The 17,910-nt window shown below is 34.8% G+C and overlaps 1 pseudogene; it reads left to right on the top strand.

The window, feature by feature from the left end:
• The first annotated feature begins 1,343 nt into the window (after window positions 1-1,343).
• Window positions 1,344-13,750, top strand: LOC110348306 (uncharacterized; annotated as a pseudogene).
• The last annotated feature ends 4,160 nt before the right edge of the window (window positions 13,751-17,910 follow it).

Below are 17,910 nucleotides of genomic sequence, written 5' to 3'. Positions count from 1 at the left end.
CAAACTACAGTTAAAATTAAAGGAATATATAACTAAATATTCTTCTTCTACTTTTTGCAAGAGGAAGATTTTTTTAAAGACAAAGTGTGTCTCATTGGCTCTGAATGTTCGAAATGGCGATCAGGCAGAATTAAACCATGAAAATAGAATAAGAGATATTTCATTCAGTCAGGGAATTGGTTGTGCAGGGAAGAACAGAGGAGCAAAGCAAGAAGACAGAGCTCTCCCTGGAAACAAGAGGCCAGCAGCTCCCTGGGTTGCAGAGACGGTGTGTGTGTGTGTGTGTGTGTGTGTGTATGTGTGTGTGTTGTCACAGAGCATTTTGACAGGGAGAGGAGCAAAAGAAGACAGGAGACCCCTCTGCTACCTCTCTCTTGCCCTCCAACCTCTTCCACTGAAACCAGAGAGAAGCAGTTACCCTGGAAGCCTGGGAAATGGAGCACCAGTAGCAGATGGTGAGAGGCAGCCCTGGACATGGTGGCTGAGCAAGGGAAAGGCTAAGGAAGGAATGGAGAGCAACCAGCGGGGACTGCCTGGCACATTTGAGGTTTTATAGATTTTTCTCTGCAAGTAGGAAATAGTGATCAGTGCCGCCTGGAAATAATAAATAAATAAATAAATAAATAAATAAATAAATAACTACTAGTCCAACCCTGAGATGAGAGCTATAATGTTAACACATAACAACTTACTATCTGAAAATCACCTTATAGCTAATTAGCAAGCAAGTGATGATGAATCTTCCTCAAAACACATTTCAAACATCCATGTCATGCTTTCAAATCTATATAGCCTGGTGTTTTAATTTACTTGATATTTTGATTAAAGCTGTGCTACTTTCCCTGGATGCTGCCTGGTTCCCATCATCATTGCTTCTCTTCTGCTTTTCTTTCACTAATTATATGTCAAACCTATGCAAAATGTGGATTTATTTTCAATTCCCCTGCACACATCAAAATAACTGTTTTTCTCAAACTAGAGTAACAGTACAAGGGAGCAGGGGAAGGTGATTGAAGTAAAATGATATTGTTAAATAAATGGATCTAGCAACAGAAAGTCAGCAGCTAGCAATTGCTGAGTGCATTTATATGCCCAGGACTAACATGGGCTAAGATATTTCACAGCATCTCAGTTGTTATAAGCTCACCACTTCCTTCTTTCTTCTGTTCCTTCATTTCTTCTTTCTTTTCTCTTTTGTTCGTTCAGTATTCTGCAGCTATCTATAAAATATTTGAGATCATGAATTTACAATCTAATTGGAGAAACGGGTCTTATAGTCTCTTGATTGTTAGATACCAATAATACATAAAGTAGTAATTATGCAACATGGATAACCAGGATTCATGCCCACTCTGGGGTGCGATCTAGACCTGCAGGATGAGAGAATGTGTGCAGAAAAGAAGAAAAACGGGAGCAAGGCAGGAAAAAGACAAGTGGGTGACATTAAGGGAGTAAGAAAGAAGAGGTGCAGGTAGGGGAAGGAGGAGGGTATCTGAGGACCCTGTTCCTTTATGCCCTTTAGACCAACCTTCCTTGGATTTTCCTTTCAAGCTTCACGATCTCCAGGCCACCTAGTGTGATGGAAAGACTGTTCTTGCCTATCTTTTTACAGTTCCATTCCTAATCTTCTTGAAAACACCTGCACACAGGATCTGGAAAAACACACAATTCCATGGTTGACACAAAAGCTCTCAGTAAATGTGCACAGGATCAGATTTTTCACCACCTCCACCCCAAAAAAAGCAAGGAAGTTTATTAACAAAGCACCAACTCAACCAAACACAATTATCTGAACAGAAAGATATGACTCTTCCCTTTTTAAAATATATTTTACAATATGGTGGCTCATGTCTGTGATTCCAGCACTCTGGGAGGCTAGGGGAGAAAAATTGCATGTTCAAGCCTAGCCTGGGCAATTTAGTGACTTAGTGAGACTTTGTCTCAAAATAAAAACACAATTTAAAAAGGGGCTGGTCATGTAGCTCATTGGGAAGGTTCTAGCTTCAACCTGTAGTACTAAAAAAATTTTTTCTTACAATTTTAATAATGTGCAGCAAGTAAAGAGAAGGGGAAATATATTTTATTAATGTAATAAATGTGTCCCTGAACTTCATTAAATTATAAGGTCAATTTGGTCTTGGAATGAGCTGTTTTAACAAATTCTTTTTTATCTTCTCAGCTTTTTTTTCCTTTTTTTTGAGAATCATTTCTAAACAAAGCTTTTCTGTATCATTCCTGAGTGTACCTGCCTCTCTTTGTTACCATTTCACAAAGCTGTGTAAGGTATACTCAGACTCTTATTGTTGGAGACTCTACTTGCACAGTGGAATCAACAATTGTCAGTGACCTCTCAAATTAAATGGGGTTTCCATTTCAGTTTCTTTCTTGACAGTTTAACAACAAGCACTATAGGCCTTACCTGATGCATTGTTCTTAGCATTGTCATGTGTTTTGACTTCTTTGGAATAGAATTCTTTCAAAGATTTTTCAGATTAATGCTTTTTACTTTCTGTCTCAGGTAGCTGTCCCTACCTGACATCTTCTGAATGTGACCTCTTAAACTGCAGGCCCACCAGGTCACCCACTCCACATCCAGAGCTAGGATCTTGAAGAGCCTGCCTTCTTTTCCCCCTGCTGGATAGTATTTGGGAATATGCAACATATAGACTCAATTGAATAATGTTTACTCTCACTGATAAATGGCAGGCACAGTTCTATTTTTTCATAAAACATGTAATTTAGTGATTATATGGCCAGCATATCAATTTGAGACTCTCGCAATAAACAAATATTTATTGAGCTTGAGCCATGAGACATGAATGTCCCTGGTGAGGCCAAGCTGAAAAATAAAGTCAAGTTTCTATTACAAAAAGCCGATACTATAATGTCAGGGAGAGAAATGTTTAAATACGTATCAATAAAGGTATGTGGAAACTGTCATGGTAAAATGTCAAAATAAGCTCAGAAGTTAAACTGTAATATGCAGAAAAAGAAACTTCAAGAAGTTATTTAAGAAGTCAGGGCATGGTGGCACATGCTCCTAACCTCAGTATTCTGGGAGGCTGAAGCAGGAAGATTGCAAGTTTGAGGCCAACTTGGGCAATTTAGCAACTTAATGAGACCTTGACTCAAAATAAAAAATAAAATAATATAAAAAGGGAGGGCTGGAGTTGTAGCTTGATGCAAAAGCTCTGAGTTTAATCCCTTGTACTGTGCCAAAAAAATTTTTAAGAGTGCTAGAAGGCCATAATATTTTCATAATTTTATCTACTTTTTTAATTTAGACATTTGTTTGTGTGTTTATCTATTGATGGTAGTGGGGAATGAGTCAATACTGAACTACATTCCCAGGCCATTCTATTTATTTTATTTTGACATAGGGACTCACTAATTTTCCCAAGCTGGCCTCAAACTTGTGACCCTCCATTCTCAGCCTCCAAGAAATTTATTTTTAATTGAAGAATAAAAATTGTATTTACTCATCATGAACAACATGACATTTGAAGCATGTATGCATGATATAATGTCCAAACTAAGCTAATCAACATATGTATCACATACAACATTTGGAGGGTGATACCCTTAAAATCTACTTTCTTAGTAATTTGCAAGAATACAATACCTAATCATTCACTGTAGCTACATCATGCAATACATCTCTTGAACTTGTTAGAAAATAACTGAGTTTTATATACTTTTACCAACATATCCCTAACCTATCCCACTCCAAAGCCCAACCCTGATAACTCCATTTTATTCCGTTTCCATGAATTCAATATTTTTAGATTCCATTTAAGTGATGACATGTAGTATTTGTCATTCTGTGTCTGGCTTATGTCACTTAATACACTGTTCTCCAGATTGATCCTTGCTGATGCAAATGACAGGATTTCAATCTTTTAAAAAGGCTGAAGAGTAGTCCATTGTGCAGATATAGCACATTTTCTTTACCTTTCCATCCACTGATGAACACTCAGGTCGATTCTCTACCTTAGCTGTTGTGAATGGTAATGTAATGAACATGAGACTAGAGATAACTCTTCACCATACTGGTTTTATTTCTTTTGCATATATGCCCCACAGTGGGTTGTTAGATCTTATGGGAGTTCTATTTTTAATCAATTGAGGAACCTCCATACGTCTTTTCCATCATGGCTGTATAAATTTACATCCCCACCAATAATGCATAAGGGCTTGATTTCTCTATATCTTCTCTATCATTATTGTCTTTCATCCTTTTTATTATAGTCATTCTGACAGATATAAAGTAATACCTTACTGTGGGCTGTAGGGCTGGGCTTGAGGCCCAGGACTGATGTTTACAGACCCTGGCCCTGGACTTTGGGTCTGATGGAGCAGGTCTGAGTCCACTAAACCCAAGACCATGGAAATTGGTCTGGAGCATAGTGCCAGCCTGCTGCTGGGGCAGCACTGAGCCTGAGTCCATGGTGGCTGGTCTAGGACCAAGGCCTATTAAGATGTTCTGGCCTCTGGTTTAGCTAGTCTGTAGGGCTCCAGACACTGTTCTGGAGAACTGAGTCACAGGGACCAACTCTAAGACCAGTACCATGTTTTATTTTCCAGGTCACTTTTTAAAAACACACCATCCATTTTAATTGCTTTCCAAGGACTGACTCACCTGTAACATGAGTGGCAATTGGTGGTAATAGGAGAGAGGAAGGTGTTTGCTCACTGATTGGATGAAATCCCTCCTACCTGCAAGCTTGGTAATGGCTATTGTTCAAAATTTTGTTCCAGAAAAATTCCAAATTATGACTTAGAAGAGACCTTCAGGGAACTACTGAATGAGCAACATTAAATATTAAATCTATAAGTAGCACCTAAGAGTGCAACTGATTTAATCTAACACCTTTCTTGATGGCTAATAATGTGGGCTGTGGAATCAGAATGCCTAAATGTGAATCTAGGCTATACCAATTACCAAATATAGGCCCTTGAGCAATTTCTCTAACTTCTTTTTGCTCTGTTTTCTTTACAAAGAGAACTGATAATTATAATACTTAACATCGTATCTGGCTCAAATATAATTCATGTAAAGGACACACAAGTGTTCTTGGCTTACAATAAGCACTTAATAAATGCGGGTTTATTATTTCTACCCTTTAATTACCCCCATTCTATCTCACCCTTGGGTTAAACAACATTTACATGATTTTTCTAATGACTATTTCCAAAGCATGTTATCATGCAAAACAGATAAAATGAGTTCTATTTTATTCTGTAATTAATTAATCATTAGGGCTTTGTTTAATTTAAGTCCTAGACATTTTCATTTAAGATACATTAATTTATTTGACTATTTCCAATGCTCTCATGAACAAAGGATGCTTGGATGAAACCTGCTGTTTATCCTTGTCCCAAATTATTTTGAATGAAGGCTCTATGAAAAGGCATTGCTGTCAGCGTTTTGAAAACAAACAAGCAAAACCCCAGCTAAGCCAGCTGGATTCTACATGACAATTAAAGGGAGCTTGTGGGTGACCTTATATTTAGTCATCGTCTCTTCTTGGATTTAGTTTTTTTGACATCTTTAATGTCCATCTCAAATTTTAGCTGCTCTTATTTAATTTGGTCTGCAGTTTTCAAACACTGAGGAATCTAATAAAAATGAGGAAAAACAGAAAAGAAGAGATTTTCATGCTTTTTGGATTGTGGATATATATGGTTTTCTTTTACTTTCCATTCTTTTTTTCTTTGTGGTAGTGAATTCAAAACATTTATGGTTTGCCAAGATTATGTTCTTTGAATCTGGAAAGGTAACACAATGTAACAGAAATTATGTTCATAATCCTCTGACTATCTTCCATGATGGTGTTTTGGAAATGATTTATTTAAATTTTTCTTACTTTTAAGGAGACAAAGGGAAATATTTATCACTAATTTTCTAGACTTTGCCTTTGACTTTCATCATCTTAATACATGTAACAATTTCAATTTAATAAGGCTTGTTTGAAAGCATTTTTTCTTCATAAAGATTTATCTTGAGGGAGACATTGAGAAAGCTAATTTCCATTCCTTTGGTTTTGGAATGAGGTTTTAGTTCTTATATCTGATATAGTCATCCCACTGAAAATACTCAGGATATTTTCTGTACTTCAAAACCATTCTCCTTTGATGAAATATTAAAGGTGGCTCCAAATAGTTCTATAAAACAGGAAGAGATTTTAACGTATGTGTGGGAAGGATGTTGAAAGAAAAGGGCACAAAGAAACAAAAGAGAATTATTTTTTTTCCCTTTAGAAGTACAGGAAGTGGGTGGTAGATAAGAAGCCTCCATTCTGGAATGTTCAAATAGTGTTGTAAGTTTTCCTCTTCTAATGCACGCAGTTCTTAACTTATCCCAAAATGGTACTATAGGAAAGCCAGTGATATAGGCAACCATACATAATTTACTACGTCTCAAATTTCTCTAGTTGCTGTCCTTGCCTTGTTTAGTCAGAGGAAAACAAAATTTCTGAGTCACATGGCTTTTGCCTATTTGAAAATGTTTTTGATCAAAAATTTAATGTCAGGTCCTTAGATTTCCTGAAGGTTCCCATCACCGTTCCCTCTCGTCTGAGGTCAGTATAGACCAGGCCAAACCAGACAATGTCTATGATGCCCACAGTGATAAACTCATTCTTGGGGGACTCCAAGGAATCTTTGGTATCATGAAGGCAAAGCATGACTATACAGACCTCATAGATGAGGAGACTGAGATCCACAGAAATTACATTTATACAAGATCCCTTCTCTTATTAGAAATGATGTCATGAACTATAAGTAAAAAGACATTTACGAAGTTGGTTTCTACACTTTTCTCCAACACACAGTTACTCAAATAACACTTTATATTTTCTTTTTTTTTTTACAATGTATTAGAGCTACCCAAAACATCTAGTTCTGTCTTTATTATTTTTTTTGCAATTATTCTCATTTTGTCCTATGGAGCTTCTTATTGAGCTAGTATTTTTTCTTGTGTCACACATTTTCACAAGTATATGTTTGTTTCTTCACTTTTCACTAATATTTTGAAGATACTAATAGAAAAATAATATGTTCTTGTGTTTCTGAGTGTACTTAACATTAAGCCCTATGTACACTTGTTTCTATAACAGGCAAATTTTATTTATTATTTGCTGGATTTATGCCATTAGGGTGTTTCAGAATTGGGTTGTATGTGTCTTAGGGTAGGTGCAACATCTAAGACAGGTCACTTATGTAGATAAGCTGCAGGTTCCTTATACCCTACAGAGGAACTGGGTAGATCAAATTGGATAATAGGTGTGGAAATGCTTCAGAAACTGCTATTCACTTTCTCCACTCTCTGCCCACTTTATCTGGCATTAGTTCTCACTGATATTAACTTAAATCAATTCCAGGTGTTAAATACTGTGTAGATGGGGAAATTTAAAAGGTATGGTGTTATCCTGGGCTACTGATTGAAATGACAACATGGTGCTCAGGGAATTTAAGTCATTACAAATAGAGGCACCAGTTGATTCTATTTACACAACCTACAGGGTCAGCATAACAGTCTGGATGTAGAAAAAATGTAAATGACACCATTCTGCTCCTTCTCCTCATAAGAAATTATCTTCTTTGGGTTAAATGGTTAATTGCTGCTTTTTACTTCCAATGAAGAACACATGGGAAATTAGGCAAGAAGGCACGCAAGCTCTTCAGGAATTTCTAGAGGAGCTGATCATCAAGGTTCCACTTGGTTATTACGTAACTCATCTCATGAAGAGCTGAATAATGTCACCCTGATTTATGGAGCTGATTGGGAGGATTGATTCATTACTATTTTGAGTATATGTTGACTATCTTTTTTAAGATTCCTCATCTTGATTTGGAATGTCATACCTCAAATAAAAAGTGTTATATTTCCATTGAAATACTCCTTTCTAAGGTACAAACCCTATTCACAATGTGTTTAATATGGCATAACAAATAGATAAATCATTCCCAGCCAGAGAGTGAATGCTAGGTTACACTAATTTTGCCCTGAGTGCTAAAATCTGGCATTTTCAGGGTTGTTACCCTGTAATGTTATTTCAGCAAAGAAATAACAGCACTTCCTCTATCTCTTAGAAAAATCTTCTAGCATTTTCTAGGGCATTAATCATGAAATCTGTGTTTAATAAAAGGAGAAATGGAAAATATGAAAAAATGAATTAGATTTCAAACAACACTAAAGGGAACAATGTGAATGAATGGTATGCTTAGAGTGAACATTTTGAATTTTTGACAATGTTAAATGTAAGTACTTTAATAGTGTAATATTTCTCTGTCCCTTCAGGACAGAAAATGCTGAATAGAGGTGAATAGCATATTTTCCATTTTCTTCCTAACTTTAGTGATTTTTTTCAGCCATTTTCCCTAAGTTATGCATTTAAAAATCAACACAAGAATGTGTCTTCCCTTAAGCAGTTAAAATGAAACTCTGATGGCTAGAAAAAAGTCATTGAAAGGCAGTATACAAGATTTAATTCACATTCAATGGAGGAAAATTAGTCAATTAGCAATGTCTTTTCACAGCCCAGTTTCTATATACAGAATGAAAAGGCAGATTACCAATAGTGAGGCTAAAACAAAATAATTATGAGGGCACATATTATAAAAAACTTTGATATTTTAGGTCTCTACTTTTTCATATTTAAGAAAAATATAAAGATCATAAAAGACAATTTTAAAAGTAGTTCAAGTGAAAGTGTACAATGCAATAGCATAAAGCATATCAGATAGGCTTTCAAATGATTTGTGTCTTATTTTTGGTTCACCATTTAGTAGTGCTAGGGTGACATAGGGTAAACTGTTTAACCTCTGTTATTGTCAGTATTCTCATTTCAAAAATGGTGATGGTGTTAGATACTTTACTTTTTTGGGTGATGGTAAGCATGGAGCAAAATAATGGATGCAATTTCACTTTGCAAAATGGGGAAGTCCCATAAAAGATAAAGAAATCTCCTCTGTTCTCTTTCAGTTCTACTTCTTAATGCAGCAACTCTTGCCAATACATTTCAAGGGTTCTTGAAATTTGAAAACGTATCATATATCATATGAATATATCATAATGGTCTTATAATCCTCTCCTCTTTCTCAGAGGGAGGATTCATTGAAGACTAATAAAAAACATCCCAGGTGTCTCACTGCACATAACGGCACATAAGTTCAGTAGATTGCTTAGATGAAATGAGTTTTTAATTAAATGGAATATTTCTCCTGGGAAATTCCTTGAGAACAGCACGATGCTTTGTCCATAGTAGGTCCTTAATATATATGTGTGTGAGTTTTTCTATAAAGAGCAAGTGATCTGAAAGTGATCCATTGTGTGATAACACAGTAACTGATGAGGCTTTGTATATATTGTGGTAATGATCCCTCCACTGAAACTCTCCTATGAGGACAGTGCATGCACTGAAACTCCCTGGTTTGCCCATATTCTAGGGAAAGCTTGGTTCTTATATATCCTACTAAAATAATCAATAAAAAGTAATTCTCATATTTATTGAGTAGCTGCTCTGTACAAAATATTGCTTCACTAACCCACATACAAAAAATGTTGACTTGGTGAAATGAATGAAGTAGATTCCTACCTGGCCATTAATACAAAGAAATGTATAAAATACAATGAAGAAAATACTCAAACCCAAAGCTAGCTTAAATTTTTTTTAAATAAATAAGAATTTAAAAGAAAAAGATAGGACTAATTTCCAGAAATTTATAGGTAAGTGCATAACTTGATTCTGTGGCTGTTGACTATAAACTTAGGTTCTCATTCTAGACTTGGGAATTGAAATTTCAGAACCATCTGGGATGTGATACAAGGACAGCAAACCTGTCGGGCAGAAATCTGGAATCAGGACTGCTGCATAAAGACAGATCCTGGAAGCTATCCTGCTCAGCCTCCAGCCCAAAGAAAGAGCAAGAAAGATTGTGTAAGGTTTGAGAATCTGAGTGAAAATTTAACCAATACATAGAGTTGTTAACTATGTCTGGGATTGGGGAATATTAGAGTTTCATACCCTCTGCACTCTCAAAAGAAATACCTGTAGGGGCCAGGGATTTAGCTCAGTGGTTCTGCTGCCTGCCTGGCAAGTGCAAGATCCCAAGTTCAATCCCCGATACCAAAAAACAAAACAAAACAAAACAAAACAAAAAGAAAGAAAGAAATAGCTGTGGTACTTTTTTTAGACAACTTTCCCATCCCCAATTCTATCCCTGGGTGAGCACTAATCTCTTCATCCTTCTAAAATATCATATAGATAGATTCACTCAGTCTAACTTTCTGAGATTGGTTTCTTTTACTATTCCTAATGCCTTTGAGATTTATCCTACTTAAGTACATTAAGAATTCCTTCTTATATATTTTGGAATGATATTCCACTGCTTGCAACTTATTTATTCTTTGATCCATTGGAAGATATTATGTTATTTCCAATGTTTATTGAGTACAAGTGGAGTTTATATAAACATTGGTATACCTTTCTCTAGACCACATATCTGTAAGTGGGATTGTTTGGTCAGATGGGAAGTATTGGGTTTTATAAGATACTGCCATCTCTTTTCTAAAGTTGAACCATTTTGCATCTGTATCAACAATATATGAGAGTTCCAATTGCTCTGCTGTTATAAGATATTTAAGTTCTAAGTTTTAAAAATATGAATGTGTGCAGACTTTGTCACATGCATCTTATACTTTCATTAACATGACCGGTTTTCACTGGTTAGTCTTTTAAAATTGTGGGCTACATGTGGTCATGGTGCTTTATGCCACCTTACATGTAATTAGATTTGGTCTGCTAATAATATTTGACAAATTTTGCATCTAATTCATGAGGTATATTAGTCTTTGATCTTTAATTTTATTATCTTTACCTTGTTGTGGAACTGGGCTTATGCAGGCCTAATAAAATGAATTGAGAATTGTTTCCTCGTGTTTTTTTTTTATCCAGAAGATACTGTGTGATTTATTTTTAAGTGTCTTTATTTATAAATCCATCTGTAAGAATGAGAATCTTTTTTGAGCATTTTTTACCTAGAAAGGTTTTAAATTATCTGTCTTCTCTTGGATGACAATTGGTGACTTGTTTTTGGAGACTCACTGTGCTTATCTCAGATGCTGAGTTGGTGTGTGTACAAATTTCTGTGATGTTCCTTTATTATCTTTCAAAACCTTCAAAGTTATAAATATTTGAAACTGATCTATTTGAAACTATTCTATTTTTTAATTAATTTCATTGGTGTAATTTAAATATACATAATAATCACATTCATCAAAGGAAATTTGTACCTGTACATGGTATATCTTGATTCCTCTTTTTCTCCCAATTCCCTTCCCTCCCTTTAATCTCCCCCCTCCTCCTTATATACGAAAGTTTGCTTCCATTTTTTTCCCTCCTTTTCTCAATGTTTTTCTTCTCCCTTCCTTTTCCCTCCCTCCTCCTTTCAGTTTCCCTTTCCTTTTGAACAGTGTCTTCCCTCTTCATATCATCTATAATACAATTTGGGTAAAAGCAATCCTGCTCCACTGTTGGTGGGAGTGCAGGTTGGTGCAACCATTGTGTAAATCAGTATGAAGATTCCTCAAAAAAATAGAATTAGAAGTCCCATTTGTGCCAGTTATTCCCCTGTTGGATATCTTCCCGAAAGAATTAATACCACCATACCACAATGATATATGAGCACCCATGTTTATAGTAACACAGTTTGTAATAGAAACTATTCTATTTGAAATTGAAACTATGCTATATTTATATTATAAATATTTGAAATTAAGGTACTATTTTACAGGAAATTGAGGAAATGGACATATTAATAGACACCTAAGTGGTGTTGTGCAAATAAGCCTGAATTGTGGGAAAATTTAAAAATCCAAAGCACTGATTTCTTCAATAAAACATTTACAAAGAAAACTGGAGAAATAGAAAAGAAAACTGAGAAAAAGGAACTCAAGAAATGAGTTAAAGTATATATACATATTACTTGAATTGAGATTTTAATGAACAGATATTTAAAAAGTAGATATGAGACAAAAATTTAATCATGACCAGATATTTTGTAATATAAAGAAAATATATTAAATGATAATATAATGAAATTATTTTAAAGATTAAAATCTTCATCTTGTATTAAATTAGAATAATTGATATAATTAAATTTCTTTTATGAACAGAAACTCTATAAAACTAATGTAATGTTATTCAAAATTATCAGTATTTTCCCTCATGAGATTTGAGAAAACTTGTGAGTGTTTTGATTTTAGTTTGTCCCCTCCAAACTCAGGTTGAAATTTAACTGTGAGTGCAATTCTACTGACAGATGGGACCTTATGGGGTGATTAGGCCATAAAGGCTCTGACTTTGTGGTTAGATTAAAGCCTTTATCATGGCATTAGTTATTGTGATTAGTTATTGAAGGAGTAGGTTCCAGATGAAAGGTTAAATTAAACCCCAATCTCTCTCCCTGGGTACTATTTACCCTCTTACTTTTAGCCAAAGAATGATGCAGTCCATAGGCTCTGGCTAGAAGCCAGCACCATTAGACATCCCAGATTCCAGAACCATGTTCCAAATAAATTTCTGTTCACTACAAACTACACAGTTTCATATATCCTGTTATAACAGCAGTAAACAGACTAAGTATGGAGATACATTGAAAGATTTTTAGATTGTAATGACTCACATTTATTACCAAAAGAAAACCAGTGGTGAAGAATGAAACTTAGTAAATATATTGTTGAAATAAAATTGATGATGACTTCATAAATCATTAAACTGTGTCCACATTATTCAGAATAATTTTTTCATAATAAAATATTTCCATAAATATTGACTCATATAATATAAACATTTAAAATATAATTTGCAAAAATTTCTGTAAATGAGTTAAGAAATATAAGGAAGTAATGAAAAATTGATTGAGAAGATATTAGATAACATTTATGGGATAAAATTAAGCTAGTGTTTATGGGAAATAGTTATACTTAAAATGCACTTTCACTGAAAAAGTCATACCCTGAAGATGCATTTTCAATAAATGAACTGGGCATTATTGTTAAGAAATTATTGAATGAGGAGCAATTGACTACCATCAAAATAGTTGAAAGTAAATAGTGAAGAAGTTGATAGAAGAACATCCCTGCCAAAACCTGTCTCTGCAGTCAGCAGCTGGAAACACAGCCAACCTCCCCAGGTCTGGCCGGCTCCAGCCTTTGGAAAAACCCAAATGTCCAGCCTTCCCTGGTGTCTGGACCCCCACCAAGTATAATCCCCTCCACCGTGCCTTCCGGACCAGCACTCCCAGGCCTGTACTGGACCTCCTACTCCTCCTACTCGACAGCCTCCAGGACCTTACCCTTCCCTCACTCTGGATCCTCAGGCTCCCAGTCTGCAGGTCCTTATCCAGCCCCAGTGGATACACAACAAAAACGGAGCTCCCCAGGCCCACAGACCCAGCCACCTTGGGTCCCTTAGGTCTGTGGGGCTCTGTGTCTTCTGAATCTTAGGCCCCAGGCATGGAACCGCAGTACCAGACACCTAAAATGCCCTATCTTTCTCCGGGCCGTACCCCACTCCTCCTCCCCAGGCCCCAGGCATAGCACCTCCAGTTCCATGGGGCACTGTGCCACCGGGAGCCTGGGGGCCTCCAGCACCATGGCCCTGAGGGCTAGTACCCCACACCAGGGCTCTACCCTACTCCCAGTAATCCTGACCAAGTGCCTTCAGGACCTTTGGCCCATGCTTGATGGCCCCCATTCTTTAAATTAACAATGGATAAAGATATGACGCTTTGCTTTTTAAAGTACATTTGTGTGCACACGGATGCTTATATAAAAACTACCCATCTCACTATTCTTAGAGGGCATTCATGAAGGAACAACTCTTGTGCCAATCAGATCATTTCTGCCTTTTGTACTTCGTTATGTAGTGCATTGAATGGATACAATCAGATTAAGTGTAGAAGTATATCAAGCAGATGTGATTTTTACTTGGTTTTCATGGAAAGTTAAAGTGATCATATTGAATAACTTCCTTTGAAAATTTGTTTAAATTATGAAACTACACACTTAAAAACGTGGTAAGATAGGGATTATTGTTGAAATTATTTGCCAATGAAGTTGTAGATTCTAGGTATTTTTCTATAACCTCTTTTCCCCCAAAATCACTATGAAAACAATCACATTTTATTTTAAACAAATGATGCCCCTCAGCATTTTGAGCTGCTCTATAGGGTAAATAACTCTAGTCCTTTTAGGATTATATTTTGGATATACATTTTAAAACTATGTCAGATGTCAAGTTCATTAGCAAGCCACTGTTTATTTTTATTCTTGAGCTATTAGTAAAAACTTCTCTTTTATTTATGCCATATGTATCACTAAAATGAGCCATTTATGCAAATTTCTCTTCTTTCTTTCTTTCTTTCTTTATTCTTTTCTTTCTTTCTTTCTCAGTGCTGGTGATCAAATTCAGGGCCTTGCACATGCTAGGCAATCTCTCTACCACTGAGCTCCATCTCCAGTCCTAATTTTGTTTCTTTTTAATCCAGGCCAACATATGTATAAATTGCATTCTTAGAGAACTGGAAATGTGCTTTACAATGGATTGTGAGGTATGTGTATTACTAAGAACTCAAAGAAAGAATTCTCTCCTTTGTTTTAAACCTTTAAACAAGTAAGCCCTAGGATTTGCTTCATGATAACAAGTAATTTTCATTCTCACAAAACCTGAGGCAGATCTTGTGTCAGGCCCTTCCCTGCAGCCCCTCTCCCCAATTCTGTAGAAGGAGCACACAGCGATTGCTCCCTAGTAAGGAAACTAGCACACACTAGAGCTTTGTTAGAATGTAGACCAGTTATCCTTAGAGAACCTCAAGTCAAACAAACATGGCATCCTCTTTGGACAAGTAGAATCAAAAATGTATCTGTGTTTTAGAGTCTGGTTAAGCGATATCATTATTCTTGCCATTTTCTGAATCTGTTTGTAAAATGTTTATAGTTGACAGTTCAGTACTTTATTTGTTGACAGGCAGATAAATAGAATTGAGTATCATCTTTGAAAACATTATCCTTTGGTTCTAACCCTGAAAATAATAAACTGAAGATTTTCACAAATAATGGTAGCTATGAAAAGCTCTTCTGAGAGATATTTAAAAAAGAAAGAGATTGGAAAAACACAAATAGATAAAACAGATTTTAAAAACACATTTTAAATGAAGACAATATTATAAAGTACATTATATTATATATATATAAAGTATTTTATGCAAAAATATCCAAAAATATCCTAGAAAAACATAACTTAGCCCTACTACCTCATTAAAAATTTTAAAAGAAGAGTGTCAACATGTATACTTCCTCCAGTCCAGACTTTATTAGACCTGAGTTATACTGAACTTTCCAGGGAAAAAAATCAATGATATATAAAATCACAAAAGTTCAAACAGAGAAATATTTCTGACTTCATTTATGAAACTAGAAATAACATACAAAGATTATAATAGAAATAAAGTTGTATACTAACCTCACTTTTGAAAAAGGATAAAAACAATAAAGCACACGCGAGCAAAAAAATCCAGCAATAAATGTTTAACATTTATTTTTCAAAAAATGAGTTTATCTGCCAGGGATTTAGCTCAGTGGTTCCAAGCTCAAGGACAATCCCCAGTGCCCTACCCCCAAAAAAGAGTTTATCCAAAGAATGCAACTGTTTAACATTAGAAAAACAAATTATGTACTAAAGTAACCCATTCATGGTAACAACAGAAGTTCTAAACTGATTGAGATAGAAAATAAACAATAATCTAAAAATATATAAATGGTCAATTGAATTGATATGTTTTTCATTATCAATTGAAATATATAATGTAATAAAAATGTGTCTGTATACTCAGTTATAATTATGGTCTTTTTGGCACTGTAAAGCAGTCCTAAAATTAATATAGTGATGTATAGAGAATAGCCAAACTAGTTTATAAGAAAACCAAATTAGTAAAACTTAATTTTCCTGATATCAAGACTCATTATAAAATTAGAATAATTAAAATATTCCAAATAAATAGCATTTAAATAATGGATTATTACAAAATCTTAAAATTGAAATTTTATAAATTTGAATACATTTAAATTCATAACTAGATTACATTAAATTTAGATGAGATAGAAGTCCAAATTTTAAAAATCTTTATATACTAACAAATGATGGTGAATAGAGTGGACAAAAAAATATTATTGATAATATACAAAGAACATCTACAATTGAGTGAGAAAAAGCCAGCACAATTGAAGAATTAATGAAGATGCAAATTAAAAAATTAAAAATTTGAAAGTCAAATATCTAATAAACATAGGAAAAAATACTCAAGCTAACTAAAGACTAGGGAAAGAAAAATCTAAATAGAAATTAGTTAGTATTTCCCACTCACCAAATTTTGGAAAAAATAATTTAAAGTGTGTTTATGTGTGATAATCACTGATTGATAAGATATAAAACAATTGGTATTTGTCTCCTGCTAATATAATTTGTGTTATGCTAGTAGTTAAAAACTGGCCCTCCAGGAAAATCAAAAGCCTCAGATTTGTAGGATTCACTGATTTCTATGATGCAACTACTCTTAACTTGCAGATTTTTAAGCCAGCAATGGGATGTCATGCTACTGCACAGAGCAGAGATATGCACAACTAGAATTATAAGCCTAAAGTTTATCACTCTAATATTTAAGTACATATCATTGAAAAACTTTAGTTTAGAGAAACTGAGGACATTAATCTTTAAACAAAAAATTAGAAATCATCTAAATCTAAATGAATGAGTCAAAAACAGATAACCTAAATAAAAACACAGATGACTAAATTTTATTGCATTTCCATAATGAACAATACAAGAGTTGAGATAAATAAGCTAATCTACATATGATAATACAAATAAATCTCAAAAACAGATAAAACTGCAATGTGGCAGCACATATATAAATTTTTAAAGTTTATAAATTTTTGGATATATATGCAGTAAAATATGAAAACCTGGATGAAAAAGACAAACCTATTTCTATTTTATAAAACCTCTGAAATGGGAAGGTGGAAAACAGGGGATATATATAAGGATTCAACTATTTGGTTAATAATTTATTTATTTATAAAAATAAAGGTTTGCAGTGAGCCTAGAAAAACTTTTAGATTGGGATGGATGGCACAGGTTTGTTGGATGTATTTTTTCTCTTACCTTTGTAGAGCAGAGTGTTTATAGAGTGGAGAGTAAATAGAAATTTCTATCTCTACCCAGAAGATCTCACAGCCTACTTTGATGGTTAGGATATTTTGTAGACATGCATGGCTTGTGTAGCTACAAGGTCATGTTCAGTAGAAAACAGCAGTAATTTGTGTGAAGGGTCTTAAAGTCATTGTCCTAATCTGAGGGATACAGAAGGATTTCAAATACTGTGAACTCTGCATCCAATTGCTGGAGCTGGAATATTCCCTATAAAATGCAGGAATTGGTGCCACAGGGGTGAAGCTCCTAAGGGATTGCAGTGTATATGCTTCAGTGAGATGTCTGCTTTCATCATATGAAACAGCAAGAGATACCAAAGTGAGTATCTAAGAATACTATGGGGTGTCAACCTGCTTTCATCATACAAAACAGCAAGAAATACCAAAGTGAGTATCTAAGAATACTATGGGGTGTCAACCTTCAGCTAGAAAAGGTGACAAAAAATCAAGGCACAATTGCTCGGTGAATTTATTTTCTATCTTTATGCAGAGTGGCATCACTGAACTAATTTTATCTATAACTTAGTTATCTGCTGGTCATATAGAGGGAGTCCCCACCTAAGGAAGATGGAATAAAAATGGCTATTTAAAGTTGAAAGTTTCCCATACATAGATAGACATTTAGATATGAGAAATTT

Source organism: Heterocephalus glaber, unplaced genomic scaffold, assembly GCF_053883595.1.
Source record: "Heterocephalus glaber isolate CG9 unplaced genomic scaffold, H.glaber_assembly_v1.0 deba00001532, whole genome shotgun sequence".
In the NCBI taxonomy this organism is placed as follows: domain Eukaryota; kingdom Metazoa; phylum Chordata; class Mammalia; order Rodentia; family Bathyergidae; genus Heterocephalus; species Heterocephalus glaber.
The sequence above is the reverse complement of the archived record's forward strand: the minus strand, read 5'-3'. Positions and strand labels throughout refer to the sequence as shown.